The sequence below is a fragment of the Choloepus didactylus genome, chromosome X (assembly GCF_015220235.1).
Source record: "Choloepus didactylus isolate mChoDid1 chromosome X, mChoDid1.pri, whole genome shotgun sequence".
Taxonomy (NCBI): Eukaryota; Metazoa; Chordata; class Mammalia; order Pilosa; family Megalonychidae; genus Choloepus; species Choloepus didactylus.
In genome coordinates this window covers 62,476,513-62,484,689 of record NC_051334.1, presented here as the reverse complement: position 1 = coordinate 62,484,689, position 8,177 = coordinate 62,476,513, and the positions used below count along the sequence as shown (strand labels likewise).

The 8,177-nt window shown below is 38.8% G+C and overlaps 1 pseudogene; it reads left to right on the top strand.

Moving 5' to 3' along the window:
- Positions 1-4,046: 4,046 nt before the first annotated feature.
- LOC119523518 lies at positions 4,047-4,809 on the top strand (annotated as a pseudogene).
- The last annotated feature ends 3,368 nt before the right edge of the window (positions 4,810-8,177 follow it).

Below are 8,177 nucleotides of genomic sequence, written 5' to 3'. Positions count from 1 at the left end.
ATTCTCCCTCATTTTTGAAGGACAGTTTTTCCAGATACAAAATTCTTGGTTGGCAATTTTTCTCTTTCAGCATCTTAAATGCATCATACCATTGCCTCCCTGTTTCCATGGTTTCTGCTGAGAATTCCACACATAGTCTTACTGAGCTTGCCTCATATATTATGGAGCACTTTTGTTTTACTGCTTTCAGAATGCTCTTTGCCTTTGACATTTGATAGTCTGATTAGTAAGTGTCTAGGAGTAGGCCTATTTGGGTCTATTCTGTTTGGGTTACACTGCACTTCTAGGATCTGGAATTTTGTGTCTTTCATAAGAGATGGGAAATATTCAGTGATTATTTCCTCCATTATTTTTCTGCCACTTTTCCCTTCTCTTCTCTTTCAGAAACACCTAGGACACACTTCCTGTTGTCACTCAATTCTCTTAGACCTGTTCATATCTTTCCGTTCTTTTCCCTCTCTGTTCATGTGTAGGATTTCAGATGCCTGTCTTCTAGTTCATTTATCCTTTCTTCTGCCTCTTCAAATCTGTTGTTGTAAGTTTCCATTTTGTTTTTCATCTCTTTTATTGTGACTTTCATTCCCATAAGTTCTGCATTTTTGTTTTTTCAATATTTTGAATTCTCCCTTATGTTCACCCAATATCTTCTTTATATCCTTCATCTGTTTTGACATATCTTCCTTCAACTTATTGATTTGATTTTTGAATTGATTTAGCATGTGTGTTTGAACATCTTTAATTAGTTGTTTCCATTTCTGTATCTCATCTGCTGTGGTTTGTTCCCTTGACTTGGCCACATCTTTGTTTTCCCTAGTGTGACTCATAAGTTTTTGTTTGTGTTTAGGCAGCTGGTTTCCTTGATTAGCTTATTCTAGAGGTCATTTCCACTCTTTTAATTTGGGTTTTATCATTGGTTGGCTTTTTCTTCTATCATTTTTTTGGTGTTCAGTTCAACTTATTCTAGACCTCTAACATAGCTTCTATTTAACTGATCACAATTTTTCAGCTCTTGTTCTGGTCCTTGCTGTGCCTATATCTCTCTTGTGTTGGCCTGTTTTCAGATTAGCTCTGCACATCCAGTTTCTCCCTATAACCTGGTGCCCACAGCAGCCTGCATCTGGGAGGTAGACACTGGGCACCACAGCAAGTTCTCTCTGTGTGTGTAAAACAATTCTGTTGGCACCCAATGGTGTTACATTTTCCAATGCCCAGCAAGCCCTGGGTTTGTTTTAGAGCACTGCTTTAACTGTTGTGTCATCCATATTTCTCAACTTAAACAGTGCCAGTTTCTCATGCATTGTGTGTAGACCAGCTTCACTGGGCCTGGGATAAGGTCTGGAGAGATTCTTAGAAGTCTTAAAATTCCCTTGCACTTTCTGGTCTGCCCAGAAGATGACGTTGCTCAATGCCATATTTATCCCCAGAAAGTGTTTACCTTCTGGATCCAAGGCTGTGTCTGACCAGGTGGGGCTGAATTACCTTTTGGAGCAGAGATGAGACTGGTTGCGTGGGGTGAATTACCTCATGGAGCTCAGCCATATCTGGTTGGGTGGGGCTGAATTACCTGTTGCAGCCTGGCTGAGTCTGGTTGGGAAGCCTGGATTATCTATTGGAGCCCAGCTGAGTCTGACTTCACCAGGCTGAGTTACAAGTTGTAGTCCAGCTGAAACTGGTTGGTCTGGCTGAGTGGGGCTGAATTATCTCTTGGAGCCCAACTGAGTTGGGTTGGGTGGGGATGAATTGCCTCCTGGTTCCCCCATCAGACTGTACTCTCATTTTGCTGGGTAATGTCTGACTCACTGTGGGGCTGTGTCCCACACTTTCTCTGTGGTAGAGGACTCCCCCAGCTGCCACAATTTTCAGCCATGCCCCAGGCAAGTATCAGGCCACTGGCTACTATGTTTCTCAAGGGTGGTGGAAAGGCACCCAGGGTTGGAAAAGTCTCTGCCCACATTTTCTCAGATTCTTTGTCCCTCACTACTCTGGGCCTTGAAATATCCTCTCCTAGCCCACTGATATACAAACAATGGGGATCTGTCACACTGCTGTGAGCAATTTTTTAATCTGTGTCCCTCGTAGGAGGTGAGAGGAAATCTAACTGTGGGTTTTGTGTTCCTTCTTTCCTGGTTGAGACTGAGTGAGGGGGAGTGGAGAAGACCTGCCAGCCCAGACCAGAGTTCTCCTACCTTATATATCTCTTCTTCTTCAATTCAGCATCTGTAGGGTCCTTGTCCCATCCATACTCTCCTCCAGAGTCCCAAACAAGTCAGGGTTTTCCCCATTTTTGCTGAATATCTGGGGAGAAGTTTTCAGCAGCTGTTTATGTCACCATGTTGATGATGTCACCTGTTTATTCTTGACTTAGTTATGCAGTTTGTATTTCTAGTAATTTGTCCATTCCATCTAGGTTATATAATTTGTTGGCTTACAGTTGCTCATATTATATCTTTTAGTCCTTTTTATTTCAGTGAGGTCAGTAGTAACGTTCCCTTTTGAAGTTCTGAGTTTAGTTATTTGTGTACATTCTTTTCTTTCATCAGTTTAGCTAAAGGTTTGACAATTTTATTGATCTTTTCAAAGAATCAACTTTTGGTTTTGTTGATTCCCTCTACTGTATTTATTCTGTATTTCATTTATCTCTGCCCTAATCTTTGTTATTTCCTTCCCTATGCTTGCCATGCATTTGGTTTCCTCTTCTTTTTCTAGTTCTTTCATATGTGCTGTTCAGTCTTTGATTTGAGCTCTTTCTTCTTTTTTCATGTAAACATTTAGTGTTGTAAATTTTCCCTTCCTCACTGCCTTTGCTGCATCCCATAACTTTGGTATGTTGATTTTTCATTTCCATTTCCTTAATGTATTTCTAATTTCCCTTGTGATTTTTTAACCCACCATTTGTTTAAGGAAATGTTTAACTTACAAATATTTGTGAATATCCCATTTATCCCTCTGTTTTTTATTTCTAGCTTAACTCTATTGTGATCAAAGTGGATTTATTATATGATTTCAATATATTTTTTTTAATTTTGTGACTTGTGTTGGAACCTAAGATATGTCTCATCTTGGCAAATGATCCAAATGTACTAGAAAAGGAGGTGTATTTTGTGGCTATTGTGTGAAGTGTTCTATATATATGTCTGTTATGTCTCATTGGTTTAGAGTATTGTTCAAGTCCTGTATTTCCTTGTTGATCTTCTGCCTGGATATTCTATCCATTATTGAAAGTGGTGAATTAAAGCCTCCTACTCTTAATATAGAACTGTCAATTTCTCCTTCAAATCTGTCAGTATTGGCTTCATATATTTTGGGGCTCTGTCAGTAGGTGCAGGTGTATTTATACTTGTTGTATATACACTTGTATAAATACAAGTAGAAATATAAATGCAAGTATATTGTATAAATACTTGAATTTATACTTTTCTTTTTGTTGAACTGACCCCTTTGTCATCTTTTACCCCTGTAATAGAATTTTGACTTAAAGTATATTTTATCTGATAGTAGTCTAGCTACCCCAGATCACTTTTGGCTACTCCTTGCATGGTATATTTCATATTTTCCCTCCTTTCACTTTCAACCTGCTTGTATCTTTGAGTTTATTGTGACTGTCCTGTGAACAGCATATAGTTGGGTCATACCTTATATCCATTCTGTTTATATCTGCCTTTTTGACTGGAGAATTTAATCCATTTACATTTAAAGTCACTGCTGATAATGCAGGACTCTCCTCTGCCAGTTTGCTATTTTTTTCTAAGACAACGTTTTTGACTCTCAAATTTTCTGTTAATGTTTGCTTTCATTATTTTTATACTGTACCATTTTGAGTCTTTCTCATTTCTTTCTGGGTATATTCCTCATTTATTTTCTTTGTGGTTACCATGCGGTTAAAATTTAACATCTTTAGACGCCATCCATGCTCTCTCTCCCACCTTGGGATACCCTGGGGGAGGGGGAGCCTAATGAGGGTTACTAGTACAAGCCCCCATCCCTCTGCTTACATGTGGACCAGGGATTCCTTCTCAGACCCAGGAGAGAAGAAGTGAGGTATTGAGGACACCAACATGAACGCATTGACATCATCACAGAAGGATGAAGTTATTTGTTTATAATCTCCACACAATCCAGTAAATAAACAGCAACAACTTGTCTGTCTCAAAATGAGTGGAAGTCAGTTGCTGCAACAGACAAATTTTTCCAAAATATGGAAATTTTGTATGAGACTGTAAAAGGATCATTGGACAGAAAGAAGTTAGAACACCTATACAATGGATATAAAGGTCCTCAAGATGAAAATAAAATTGGAATAGATGGTATACAACAGTTCTGTGATGATCTTACACTCAATCCAGCTAGTATTAGTGTGTTGATCACTGCATGGAAGTTCAGAGCAGCAACACAGTGTGAGTTCTCCAAACAGGAATTCATGGAATGCATGACAGTATTAGGTTGTGAAAGTACAGAAGAATTAAAGGCCCAGATACCCAATATGTAATAATAATTGGAAGAAGCAGGATAATTTTAAGATTTTTACCAGTTTGCTTTTAATTTTGCAAAGAATCCAGGGAAAATGCAATGGCCATTGCATACTGGAATTTAGTGCTTCATAGAAGATTTAAATTATTAGACTTTTAGAGTAAATTTTTGTTGGAACATCATAACTGATCAGTACAAAATATTCTTGAAATCATCTTTTACACCTCAGTACAATTATTGCAGGTGACATGTCTACTTATGATGAAGAAGCATTGACTCTTTTTATTGATTGTGGAATTTGCACACCCTCAAATTTATGGGACAAAAATCACAACAGTTTAGCATAAAAGGAACCTTATTGAATGTACATAGTCTGTACAATAAATACAACAGAAAACTGCACAGTCAATTTAAGCTGGTTAAATGGAACTTATGATCAGTCCTCACAATCCAGACTGAACAATGTTGTATTAAATTATTCAAATGGTGGTTTGGGCTTCTCTTCTAATCTGGGATGCTCTAAACATTTGTAACTCCATCATTGTAGAGTTAATCTTATATATGTGTACCATCCTCCCATAAATCTTAGAAGCTTCATGGTGATTATTTTGAGGTTTCCATTCTTGCTTAAAGCACAATGCTGTCTTCATAAAACATGATTTGGTATAAGAATTAAACATATTAACATCACAAACAATTTATAAAAACTTCTTAAATATATGCTTTGGGATAGTCACAAATTTTATGCTTATAGCACTCCAAAATGTGTTGACATGAGTAGAGTATCTCATGGAAATAGCTGACATGAAAAAAATTTAGAATCATTTGGTGCCTACCTGAAAAGTTTATTGTGCTTCAGACCTTCAATTTCAAAAATGTTTTACAGCATCTATTCCTGACTTGTTATGGTAACTTACTTCTAAATTCTGAGATGCTGAGCTCTCTGTGTAACCTGGTTGTTCCTTGGAACTTCGGGTATCTCTGTGACAGCTTAGATTCAGAAATAGAGTTATGCAGCTAAGAAAGTCAGCTCTACCCCATAGAACAACTGTTAAAAATGCTGAAGAAGAAATCAGACTTCAATTGGAGACATGAATGAAGCTGATTTGTTTAGGAATAAGACAAATCAGACTAAAGGGTAAAGAACAATATTGACTGTATTAAAACTTCAACTTCTGTGTGATACCAAAGGAAGAGATGCTTATTTGGTGAAAAATTTATATTTTCTCTAGCACACTATCTAATTTATCTTGTATGATCAATTTATTCAAACACCGTAATTACATGGAACCTTGAATAGGGAGTGAGAACTTGGTTTGTACAGGTTACTGTGATGACCCAATACATCCAGAGGTATTTGGGCAGAAAATAAAAAAGTATTTGAAAAGCCCCCTTGAGGCATGGAGGAAAAATGTTGAAATATTAAACTTCACCACCTGGGAAATTCCTGATATTCTCTCAAGCACTGGGGACTACAAATATAATGGGCCAAGCTCTTGATCTTGGGGCTTGCCCTTATGAAACTTACTCCTGCAAAGGAGAAGCTAAGCCTACTTATAATTATGCTTATGAATCACCCACAAAGAACCTCTTTTGTTGCTTGGATGTGGTCTCTTTCTCTAAGACAACTCTGCAGGTTTACTCATTGCCCTCTCCCCCTATGTGGGACCTCAATCCCAGGGGCATAAATCTCCCTGGCAACATGGGACATGATTCCCAAGTATTAGCCTGGCCCTGATATTGTGGGATTGAGTAAGCCTTCTGAGACAAAGAGGGGGAAGAGAAATGAAACAAAATAAAGTTTCAGTGGTTGAGAGATTTCAAATAGAGTCAAGAGGTCAATTTTGAGGTTAATCTTATGCAATATATATGTGTATATATATAAACTCTATCTATATATCTCTATATATCTATATATCTATCTATATCTATATCTATATATACAGTTTTTACTGTATTAGAATAGTTAGAGAGAAATACCTGAAATTATTGAATGGTAATCCAGTAGCTTTGACTCTTGAAGATGATTGTATAACTACATAGCTTTTATGGTGTGACTGTACAATTGTGAAGATCTTGTGACTGACATTCCCTTTATCCAGTGTATGGACAGATGTGTAAGAAAATAGAGACAAAAAATAAATAAATGAAAGGGGTTGCTCTGGTTTGCTAATGCTGCCATTATGCAAAATACCAGAAATGGATTGGCTTTTATAAAGGGGGTTAATTTGGTTACAAAGTTAGTCTTATGGCCATAAAGTGTCCAAAGTAATGCATCAACAATAGGGTACCTTTGCTGAAGGGTGGCCAATGGCATCTGGAAAACCTCTATTAGCTGGAAAGTCACATGGCTGGCATCTGCTGATCTTGGATTGTGTTCCAGATTCTCTCTCAGCTCCTGTGCATTTTTCAAAATGTTGCTCTTGGGGTGTTTAGCCCTCTTGTAGCTCCTCTGGAGCAAAAGTCTGCTTTCAATGGCCATCTTCAAAATGTCTCTCTAAGTTGCAGCAGCTAGCTATCAATGAGCTCTTTCTGTCTGAGTTTTTATAAGGCTCCAGTGAACTAATCAAGGAACAAGCTGAATGGGCAGGGCCACACCTCCATGGAAATTATCTAATCAGTGTTATCACCTGTAGTTGGGTGGGTCACATCTTCCTGGAAACATCCAATCAAAATGCCACACCCTAATCAAAAAGAATAATCAATCTGCCCCTACAAGATTGCTTCAAAGATAATGGCATTTTGGGGGCCATAGCACATCCAAACCAGCACATTCCATCCCCTGGATCCCAAAATGACATGATCTTTCCATTTACAAGATACATTCAGCCCATTGCAATATCACAAAAAGTTGAATCATTTCAGTAGCAATCGGTAAGTACAAGATCCCATCAAAATCAGTTACAGGTGTGGTCTGTCCTAAAGCAAAATGCCCCTCTGGCTGTGGACCAGTGAAACTTAGAACAAGTTATCTGCTTCCAATATACAAAGGAGGGACATTCATAGGATAAACATTCCCATTGCCATAAGGAGAAATTGAAAGGAAAGCTGGGTTTATGAGACCAAAACAATTCCTAAAACCTGAAGGTCAAACTTCATTAGATTTCCAAGTCTGAGAGTCATTTATACAATAATGTTTTGTCCTTGGGGCTTGAGAGAGTGGGAGTCCAACCCTTTCTAAGGGCCTTTGCCACAGCCCTTTTCTCTCCAAACACTGGCATGAGTGCTCCAACATAGCCACACATTGGGAGACCACCTTCTTTTTTGCCCCAACCTCCTCAAATATCAGGGTGCCACCCAGATTCTGCCTCTCTGGGACAAAGGCTCTCCCCTCTCAAAACTGTGGGGTGGCAGCCAGGCTCTCCCCAATACCTGGGGAATGTCCTCCACACTCTATGGGGCCTGGGGTGGCAGCACTCTTCCTGAGCATTGAGGCAGAAGTCCTGACCTCTGCCTCTGTGGCAAACTCACCCTTTCCACGTGCATGGGCTGCTCCACTCTCTCAGCCTGAGATCTCTTGACTCCAGAACTCAGTCTCCATGGCTCTGTCTTTGAAGAAATTTTTCCTTCAATTTGTTCCTCTGTTCCCTCCAGTCCAGACCAGCCATGGCTCCAGCTATACAGTTCTCTCAAAAAAAACACTCATTGGCTTGGCATGAAGCACACGGAGATCAAAACCATCATACAGTAAGGCTTTCCACAAATCCTTT